This window comes from Bos indicus x Bos taurus, chromosome 24 (genome assembly GCF_003369695.1).
Source record: "Bos indicus x Bos taurus breed Angus x Brahman F1 hybrid chromosome 24, Bos_hybrid_MaternalHap_v2.0, whole genome shotgun sequence".
Taxonomy (NCBI): domain Eukaryota; kingdom Metazoa; phylum Chordata; class Mammalia; order Artiodactyla; family Bovidae; genus Bos; species Bos indicus x Bos taurus.
The window spans coordinates 10186600-10198052 of record NC_040099.1 but is presented as its reverse complement, the minus strand read 5'-3'; the positions used below and the strand labels follow the sequence as shown (position 1 = coordinate 10198052).

At 34.8% G+C, this 11453-nt stretch overlaps 1 long non-coding RNA gene across 1 annotated transcript; it reads left to right on the top strand.

The window, feature by feature from the left end:
• The first annotated feature begins 6697 nt into the window (after nucleotides 1-6697).
• On the top strand, nucleotides 6698-8919 carry LOC113882984. The gene is made up of 2 exons (XR_003508514.1): nucleotides 6698-7107; nucleotides 8611-8919. It is a non-coding gene; the product is annotated as an uncharacterized LOC113882984 (long non-coding RNA).
• Nucleotides 8920-11453: the final 2534 nt, after the last annotated feature.

Below are 11453 nucleotides of genomic sequence, written 5' to 3'. Positions count from 1 at the left end.
ATTATTAGACCTCAAAATAGAATTTTCTTTTTTGTTTTACAAAATATAAGATGTCAAAGTTTAGATTAATGGTGTATGCTTCTTTCCTTTTTTTGATTGACTGTCTGGAGTCAGTTGCTCTGTGGTAATGAAAAGTGAAAGTGAAGTTGCTCAGTCCTGTCTGACTCTTTGCGACCCCATGGACTGTAGCCTACCAGGCTCCTCTGTCCATGGGATTTTCCAGGAAATAGTACTGGAGCGGATTGCCATTTCCTTCTCCAGGGGATCTTCCCAACCCAGGGATCGAACCCGGGTCTCCCGCATTGTAGACAAGCAGTGACTTAATTTAATAGAGAAAGTGAAAATGGAGAAATTATGAGGAGGTTTTTTTTTTTTTTTTAAACTATGTAATTTTGTAGCTTTAATGAGGTCCAAAAATTGACAAAACCCCTTAAAATATATTCACTTAAATGGTTTGTTTGTTTTTGGTTTCACATTGTAGGCTTTCTGTTATAGAAATATCCCTTCTGTAGATACTGACACGAGTCCGATGGGTGACATACACAGTATTCAGGTGGAGCTGTCCTTTTCATTTCCTCAATTTCTTCAAAAATTTCTTTCTGGTTGTTTAGCTGGACTGACTAGAGATTTGGCCTCCATGAGGGACAACTGCTTGGATTTCTGCTGCAATTGTTTCAGATTTAGGCAGCAGTGAAAAAGTTTTAGTTGTTATAGGCAGAGAAGCTATGACTCTAATCAGATGTGAGATGCAGGGATCTTAAAGATGAAGCCCACAATAGGAAACATTATTTTGCAGGACACCAGAATAAATTGGGTAATTATGATACTAGTTCATCATCCCATGCTTAGATAATTTTGAATTAAACATTTTTCTTCCATGACTCTTTGGGAGAAGGTTTAGAATTTCAGAGCAAATTATTATTTATTTATTCATATAAAACTTTCATTGTGTTCTAGCCAGGAAATGAAGACATGAGTGAAAATAAAATATAATGTACTCTGTCCTTTAAAACTTATAAATCATTGGGAAAACAGTAAATAATTGCAATAGTTTGGTGTAAGTGTTTAAATACAAATCCATGTAGGGTAATAAGTAAATCCAACAAATGAAAGTCTGTCTCAACATAATATATCTTTCTCAGATGAATGCTTAAACCCATTCTACAGATGAGAATTCTGCTACCAAAATAAAAAAAGAGACAAATTTCTGTAATCAAGTCATTCGATAAAAGTATTGAAAATAATGACGATGGTTCTACAGCTATAGTTTCTAATTTATAAGGAAAATAATGGATTGCACATCTCTATATCCGAGCTGTGGTATTTGTATTTTGCATATTATATTGTTTTGTCAAGGAACCTTTGGGTAATACTTAATCACAGAATTGTCATTGACTTATTATTTAGAGTTTATTAATGTTAAGTATTTGGGTTTTGTGTTACTGTAGCATCATTATTTCAAACAAAACAGAAATTAGTAAAATGTTCATAGATATAAATTAGTCATGAATATTAAAAAGCCTCTAATTCACACAGACATTCAATCAACTAATTATCCATAAAAAAATATTTACTACTTGAATTGCTGTCTACCAAGAGTAATTTTGGCAGATACAGTAAATATTTCCTGCCAAAAGCAGTATTTCATCTTTGCTGTAGCAAAAAAGAGAAATAAGGCATATGAAAAAGATAACAGTATGTTGTTTATCAGGACCATGGAAGCTGCATAATAGCCCATCCCATTACGTGGTAATTATATTACTAATACATTCATGGTATGTTTTATTCTTATGAAAACACCCTGAGTGCCATGCAAATAAACATAATATAAAATATAATTGACATATTGAAAAAAGATGTTGAAAGTTCTAATCCAGATTCCCACATTCTAGGAGCATATGCCATATGCATTTTGCCATCATGAAAGCCAAATCTTTTATTACTAGTGTCCCTGTTGCCATGATAACTACCCTGCTTCTCTGCTAATACTTGTATATTGGAAATTAATATTTTTCTTTCATATCTCTGATACTTTTGAGCTGTTGGTTGGTTGTTCTTTTTTTGGTCAACTGATATTCTAATTAGCTTTGATCTCCATTTTCTTACATTTATTTTCTCACGAGCCATTTTTCTAATTTTGCCTTGATGGTACTTTCTTTTTTCTTTATCTAGAATAATGAAAGAGAGATGAATTAAAGAATTGTTTGGATATTGTAGTTTGTATTTTATCTTTTATCTTATATTTTATAGCTCATAGATAAACCTAGTCATAACTGGGCAGTAATGGCAGTTTGAATTGAATTTTAATTTCTATTCTTGAGCTTTTTCCTTATTAAAAAATCCATGCTTTGTCTTTAATTACACTTGATTCAATGATGATTTCCTGGTTCTTAGTAACTACTTATTGAGATTTTACTATTTTTTCTGACACTGTTATAACCACCCCAAATATATAATGTCATATTCCCTACAATAATTTCATTAGGTAGATTTTTTATTAGTCTACTTTAAGATTATAAACATACTACCTCATTTTTAGAGTCCTTAATGGCAATACATGATGTAAGTGTATCACATTATCTTCTCCCATTAATTTTGACACCTACTCTGTTTCCTCTACATGTTATTCTTATAATGAAAACATGTTATAGTAATCAATTTAAAAAACAGATCACAGTTTTCTGTATAACTTATAATCCAGGACTTCAAAAGTTTTTCAGTCAGATCAGATCAGTCGCTCAGTCGTGTCCAACTCTTTGTGACCCCATGAATCGCAGCATGCCAGGCCTCCTTGTCCATCACCAACTCCTGGAGTTCACTCAGACTCACGTCCATCGAGTCAGTGATGCCATCCAGCCATCTCATCCTCTGTCGTCCCCTTATCCTCCTGCCCCCAATCCCTCCCAGCATCAGAGTCTTTTCCAATGAGTCAACTCTTCGCATGATGTGGCCAGAGTACTGGAGTTTCAGCTTGAGCATCATTCCTTCCAAAGAAATCCCAGGGTTGATCTCCTTCAGAATGGACTGGTTGGATCTCCTTGCAGTCCAAGGGACTCTCAAGAGTCTTCTCCAACACCAAAGTTCAAAAGCATCAATTCTTCGGCACTCAGCCTTCTTCACAGTCCAACTCTCACATCCATACATGACCACAGGAAAAACCATAGCCTTGACTAGACGGACCTTTGTTGGAAAAGTAATGTCTCTGCTTTTGAATATGCTGTCTAGGTTGGTCATAACTTTCCTTCCAAGGAGTAAGCGTCTTTTAATTTCATGGCTGCAGTCACCATCTGCAGTGATTTTGGAGCCCAGAAAAATAAAGTCTGACACTGTTTCCACTGTTTCCCCATCTATTTCCCATGAAGTGATGGGACCAGATGCCGTGATCTTCGTTTTCTGAATGTTGAGCTTTAAGCCAACTTTTTCACTGTCCACTTTCACTTTCATCAAGAGGCTTTTGAGTTCCTCTTCACTTTCTGCCATAAGGGTGGTGTCATCTGCATATCTGAGGTTATTGATATTTCTCCCGGCAATCTTGATTCCAGCTTGTGTTTCTTCCAGTCCAGCGTTTCTCATGATGTACTCTGCATAGAAGTTAAATAAACAGGGTGACAATATACATCCTTGACGAACTCCTTTTCCTATTTGGAACCAATCTGTTGTTCCATGTCCAGTTCTAACTGTTTTTCAGTGAAAGGAGATAAATCTCTACAAAAATATCTTATTAATTTACTAAAGAATAGCTTGTCTTTTCCAAGCCAAAGAGGTATGCTAATCAAATACACAAGGCAGGAAGAGAAAGTTTCTTTTGTAAAGAAAAAGTGCTTATTCAGCAAGTCAGATGTATTCATTTATACAAGAAAGTTGCAAATAAAAACTTGATTAACCGTGAACATTTTATTTCCTTTTTATTTTAGAACAAATTTTCTAATCTTAGCTGATGATGTTAACTATTTTATTAACTTGGAAAATGCATACAGCTCTTCCCATGTCTATTGAGAGATCTTCTGAATCAAAATCTCTGGCAGGACAAACTCAGTTACACTAAAATACCCACACATGCACACACACACACATAATCTACAACAAACCAGTGACAACAGCAACAAAAGTTCTAATGAATCCAGCTTGATGTTGACAATCTTTATAAAAACTGTGATAGCATTCAGTTTATAAAAAAATCTGATGATAATTGATTCTTGATGCTTAAGAAGTAGTATTATATGTTCCCTGTACATTGTACAGTTGGGTGCCTTGCAACTTTAGATGTATACTTTGAATGACATTGGAGAGAATGTGTTCCGACGTCAGGTGATGCTCAGGAAGTTCCAGTAAACAGCTTCTCTGTGGTTTAGGCTTATGCTTTGTGATGGTGATTATATGAAATGTCTTCTTAAATCATTAAAGTACAGCTTAAGGTTAGAGTTTAGACTTGTACTGCTGCTGCTGCTGCTGCTAAGTCGCTTCAGTGGTGTCCGACTCTGTGCGACCCCATAGACGGCAGCCTGCCAGGCTCCCCCATCCCTGGGATTCTCCAGGCACCATTAATCTTAAGTAATATATTTCGGATTTGGGGGGGAAATGCTTGTAATTTACATTTTACGATATATCTTCATACTTACTTTTAAATTAGGCTGAATTCATGATGACTTGTATAAATTTGGTGATACATGTGAAAAAATGTTTTTGGTAAATTTTATAGCTACATTTTATTGAGGTACATGTATTACCTTTCATTTGTGAGATTATAATATAGTTTCAATTTATAATAAATATAGTTAGATGGGATTTTTAGTTGATATAAATAAGTTTCAGAAAAATATCTTATTTTTATGAAAAATGAATGGCAAACTGTACATTGTTGTGGTCCGTGGTCTGTACCCTGTGTGGGCCACCAAAAATGTCGTGGTCCGTGAGTGGATTGGAAAAGAATTTCCAAACATGAGACAGAATGAGAGGGAAATAAAGTTTATTAGAGTGGGAGACACTGTTAGAACAGTGGGCCAGCTCAACAGAGAACCCATGTTGAGCAGGGGTCCTTAGTCCACTTTTATACCCAGGGTACAAGCAGTGGGGTAGGGGTCTTGCCGGTCATTTGCTGATTGGAAGAGGCACATATACTGGGTGGGGAAAAGATTAAGGCAAACACCTTCTCCCTCTGGGGTAGGAGGGGAGACAGGTTATACTGCTCAGGAGGACCTGGAATCCATTAATAGTTACAACATTGGGAAGGGAAGGACGATAAGGGTCTGGTTTTTCGTTCCTTCATTCCAAGAGCCAACTCGGTTTTTGCTCCTGTGTCCTTGGGTCACCACATACATCATGTTGATTTCATACTTACGTATGATAAACTGATTGCCACAATAGAGGTAGCTAACGTTTCCATCATGCCACATAACTCCCATTTTTTTGTTGCTGTTATATGTCAACTATAGATGAATAAGTCTGGGGGAAAAGAGAATGGAGAGGAAGCATGTAACTGTTCTTGCCTCCACTTATTATTAAACACAGAAGAAAATTTGTAAAATGATTTGAAAAGATTTTGAAGATTAAGTTTTTACCTTTCAGATCATCAGGTGTCATTTGGAATACTGTGTTCATATTTGAATTACTTCCCTGAAGAGTGACTTAACTGCCCTATAACATTATAACTACTGATAAAACTTTTTTGCATCTCAACTAATTAGTGAGATCTACATTATTATGTTCAAAGATATTCATAAAACTTTTAAGCTAGAGGTATTTTAAAGAACTTAAAAAATACTCTGTAAAGCATTTTAGAATTAAAAAAATAAAGACACTTTTTTTGGGGAGGAGAATGGATTCATGTATATGTATGACTGAGTCCCTGAAATTATCACAACATTGTTAATTGGTTATATTCCAATATAAAATAAAAAGTTAAAAAAAATTAAATGTAAAAAAAAATTAAAAATACTCTCCTTAAAACAAAAGCTTTATCACCCAAATACAGACATAGTTGGTCTTTGTGCTTTTCTAATTTTGTTCTCTAATAGTGAAAAAGTAGGTCAAGTTAAATCTCAAATATCAAGCCATTTTCCCGCTAATTAAAAAATAAAGTATTTTATAAAAGTTATTCTAAATATTTTTATACTTCACATTCTTTCTACTAGTGAAAGATAGATATCAATATTTCACTGCTGAAATTCTTATGAAATTCTATTTATGTTAGAAAAATTATGATTCTTCATTATTCAGTGCCTGGGAAAGGAATGTCAGTGTCTGACCATGTGTTCATTGGTGAGGCAATTTGTATTTGCTAGAGAATAAAGCTCTATCCAAACACAAACAAATTTGATTTCCATCTAATTAAAGATAGTTAATTTGAGGGGGCAACACATGTTTTGTTTAGACTTTGTATGTAGATCTGCATGGTAACTATATGTTTCTTGATCATGTCTTTGACAAAATTTCCAACTAATTCTAGAAATTTGGAATGTTCTATAGCAAAGAGCAATAGACTAATTGTCATGAACAGTGTGTTCTTGTTCCAGTTCTAAAGCTGGAACTTTGAGCAAATCTTAACTGTTTTAGTATTTTTACCCTTGAGAGGAGATTGCAGGGCCAGAAAGACTCTCAGGAATCTGCCAGCTGAGCATTCTGTGAACACAAAGATTTGCTTTTCTCTTTGCCAAAAATCAGTAAAGTATTTTTTGTATCCGTGGAAACTAGTGATTCCTATCTGGTTTGGGGACTTTTCAGTGCCTATAAGAATATTGCTCATTTGCACTTCTTGTTACTTCAAAAAACCTAATAAAAAATCATCAAGGCATCTGCTGTAAAATCATAAGATTAATCATAATGCTAAATTTCAACTCAGGAAAGGAATCATGTCATTCTGCAAAGTAATCGTGAATATACAGAGGCTGATTACAGGTTTTCCAGATTTAAGCAGACCTAATTTCCTGGTCACTTCTTCACTTCTTCTCTTGATTTCTACCTGCTGTGGTGGGATTTACCAGTGCCAAGCTCTCTGTTCCACACTCTCTTGCAAATGTTTCAACATCATCCTGAGAGAATTCTTCTTTCTTTCCAATTGACAATTTTCTACAAATTCTGCAGATCCTAGCTTGAATATCACTTGCTCAGGTAAGTTTATTCTAAATAACCCTGCATCATCTAGTTCCCATCTTCACTGAATAAACTAATTTTTTTTTTTTTGGCTTCTCATCACTTGTTAAAATTAAAAAAAGGCATCCAGAAATAAAATTGGATACCTATCCATAGTTTTTTTTTTCATTTTTTTACACACACATTTTCATAATATATTCACAGTCCTGTACTTTGCTTCTTGCATGAGCAAGCCTGGGGCTCTTTAAATGGCATACAACTGTGCAGAGTTCATACAGAGTATAGAAAAGTTCTTATTTTACTTGTATAAATGCAGAGTTTTCTACTATGTTGATATTTTGTATATCTCAGATCCTAGCATATAGACACTTAAAGTTTTATCAGTCTCTGTCCTTAAAACTCAATGAAACACTTTTGTTATGTCATTTGATATCAGGATACTATTGGCCTCATAACAGTTGTTGAGTATCTTCCCTATTCTGTTATTAAATTTTTTTTCTATTTACTTAGAACTTCAACAAAATGTATTTTGTTTCTTCATAATGTTAGATATTCATCAGGAGGGTGCTTGAGACTGGAGTTTTCTTTGTGAGGAGACTTTTATCAACTTAATATCTTTAATAAATATAGAGCTCTTCAAGTTAATCTCTTTAATTGAACAGAGTTGTAGCATTTTTTACCTTTTGAGAAGTTTATCAACATCATCTATCTTTTTGAAACTATTATCTTAAAGTTTTATGTCATTATTCAGTCACTATGTCCTCTCTGACTCTTCGTGACCCCATGGACTGCAGCAAGCCAGGGTTCCCTGTCCTTCAGTATTGAATGGAGTTTGCTCAAATTCATGTCCACTGAGTTGCTGATATCATCCAACCATCTCATCCTCTGTCACCCTCTTCTCTTCCTGCCCTGAATCTTTCCCAGCATCAGGGATTTTTCCAGTGAGTTGGCTCTTTGCATCAGGTGGCCAAAGTATTATATAATTTTTACATAATGTTTTATATATATATTTATTTATTTATAAATTTTTTACAAAGTTTTATAACATAACAATATATTTTTAATATTTTAATATTTATAATTATCACCTCTGTTTTATTGTTGACCTTAGTCTCTCCTTTCTCATCTTTATTTCTCTCTTATTTTTTCTCCATTTCTCTATTGTGATTTTTCTGTTTAATCTCTCATAACATCTGATCATGTGTATTTTTAAAAAGCTCTGTGAGTAACTCTTGTCTCTATTTTTTCCATAAGAGAAGCAGAAAGATAAACAGGTTGTAAATATAATGTTAGATATTTTCACAAGCCTAATTAGCTGTGATGACAAATGCATATTGGCAAAGTTGACCATTTGACAAAGTAAATTTCTAAAAATCAGATTTAGTTAATATTAGATGGCATCTGAAAGATGGTCTAGACATGCTACTTTGTAGCATTAACCTGTTCAATATGTAAAATATAAATATGTAAATAAGAATCCCATCTTACTATACTTTGATACCTTCTTCTGTTATTTTTCAGCTCACTGGCTGACAGGCTAGGAGAAGTGTCTGTGGCTCTTGTTTTCTTTGGACAGTAGATGCAGTTATGATAGCCAGGTTAAGTAGAATGCTTGTGAAGAGTAAAACAGAGCTGAGGGCATACCCAAAGGGAAGAGCAGAAGATGATGGCTCTTGCTTCAAATCCTGAAATTTACAGACTTTTCTAAGTCCTTGTAACTTTTCAAAAAAAATGTACCACTGTGAAAATGTATAAGTATATATTTCTAATTTCATAAAATATTTTTATATCTGGTTTCTTCTGAAATAAATGATTATTGTGTTGGTCCAATTAGAAGCTCTGTTTGTTTCTTTATTTGTATTGCTCTAATTACCCATTGATAAAAGTCTGTCAGTGGATAATGCCTGAGAACATTATCAAATGGTTTAGTAATGACTCATGCAGAGCAGTGATATCTTTATTTGCCTAATCAGTATCACACTTTTCAATCTGTTCACATCATTACCTCTGCCATGTCTCACAGTACTTCTGGGGCCCGAGAATTTAGCTAAAAATACTAAAATACACAGCATGTTTTGCTGTCAAATTGTTTTTATTTATCTAAACAGACATTACATTGCCAACAAAGGTCCATCTCGTCAAAGCTGTGGTTTTTCCAGGAGTCATGTATGGGTGTTTGAGAGTTGGACTATAAAGAAAGCTGAGTGCTGCAGAATTAATGCTTTTGAACTGTAGTGTTGGAGAAGACTCTTGAAATTCCCTTGGACTGCAAGGAGATCCAACCAGGATCTCCTAAATCCTAAAGGAAATCAGTCCTGAATATTCATTGGAAGGACTGATGCTGAAGCTGAAACTGCAATACTTTGGCCACCTGACGTGAAGAAATGACTCATTGGAAAAGACCCTGATCTGGGAAAGATTGAAAGTGGGAGAAGGGGATGACAGAGAATGGGATCTTTGGATAGTATCACCAACTCCATGGACATGAGTTTGAGTAAGCTCCAGGTGTTGGTGATGGACAGGGAAGCCTGGCGTGCTGCAGTCCATGCGGTCGCAAAGAGTCAGACAGGACTGAGCGATTGAACTGAACTGAAACTACAGCAAAGATTGAAGTATCAGCAATGTATACAAGATGAAGTTTTATGAAGACGTTCAGTATCTTATTAAGTTTAGTATCTTAACATTTTATATTAAAAGTTTTAGAAAATGTTTCAAAATATTTAAAATATATAATGTTACATTGTAGATATAATTACATATGGGTTGAAAAACTATAAAGTCAATTTCTATATAGTTTTTTGTAATATCCTTATTTATTTTACATGATTTTTTTCTTCTGTGTTAAGTCCTTAGCAATAATAGTTTTATCTATCTGACTGTCTGGAAAATGTTGGTACTATCATAATGTAGTAACGTGGCTATCAGAAACAAGGGAGTAATATATCATATGGTGCTCAGAGGCTTGGTCATGTCCAACTCTTTGAGACCCTGTGAACTGTTACCACCGCTCCTCTGTCTGTGGAATTCTCTTAGGCAAGAATACTGGAGTGGGTTGCTATTCCCTTTTCCAGCGGATCTTTCCCACCGAGGAATCAAATCTGGGTCTCCCACATTGCAGGCAGATTCTTTTGGTCTGAGCCACCAGGGAAGCCCAATATATGTCATATAGGACCTTCATTTAATGTATATACTGACTGATGTGATTTTATCATTTTATTTCTATAATTCTTTTCTTCACATTTTCAAAATTATTTGAATAAATTAAAACAGATTGTTGGATGCACAATATACGATATGAACTGTCTTCCATGGTGTTAATAACACCTAAGATTTGTTGAAAGCAGGAGAAAAAGGGGATGGCAAAGGATGAGATGGTTGGATGGCATCACCAACTCGATGGACACAGGTTTGAGTAAGCTCCGGGAGTTGGTGATGGACAGGGAGGCCTAGTCTGCTGCAGTCCATGGAATCACAAAGAGTCAGCCACAACCAAGCGACTGAACTGAACTCAATTGAAGATTTGTTAAATAATACTGTGTCTCTGATAATGTGCTAATACTTTTTGAGAGGATTTTCTAAATGTATAACAATCCTATGATGTAGGTCTATTTTTAGCTTCGCTTTATAGATGAAGAGGCAGAGGTCTGTGCAGGATGAGTGAGTTACCCTGAGGATATGCTTATAGGTAGTAGCAGATTCAGGATTTGAATCTAGTCATTTGGATTACAGCATTGAAGAGCTTAGCCACTACTTTTGCTATTGAGTTCACATGGCAAACTCTTGAAAAGTATTTTTCTAAAAGTCACCAGTTTACAGACATAGAAAAGTTTAATGTGTTTATTTTGTATTTCTTCCGTAATATATATTTGTATTTCTTCCCTGGCTAACAATGGGCAGAGGAGATTTGTCTTTTGGACAGAGAGAGCTTTACTAGCAATAATTCTCTTGATTCCAAGCCAAAAGAGTCCCATTATATGGTTCTGTTACTCTTTTCAGGCAGAAGTGCTAATGACTCAAGCAGGTAGTTTATTTAATAACTGATAAAAAGTTCTTTCTTTTCCCTAAGAAATATTCACTTCTGTAGATAAAAGCCAAGCCCGCATATGTTATTGAGATAAACGCTTCTCTGTCTTGGATTTCTGTAAAAATATTGAGAGACAACAATGGTAAATAACTAAGGGGCATGGTTTTATGGATGGATCTCGGATGCATGTCTGTAAGATATTTAGAGGCTCCCCCCGCTCAATACTTCATAGTTCTTAGGGCTTTTGTTTTTTGTTCTTAGGACTATGTGTTTTTTAAAGAGCACCTAAAAATGCATTTCTGCCTGGAAGCCAAATGTTAATTTTGTATCATTGCCATTT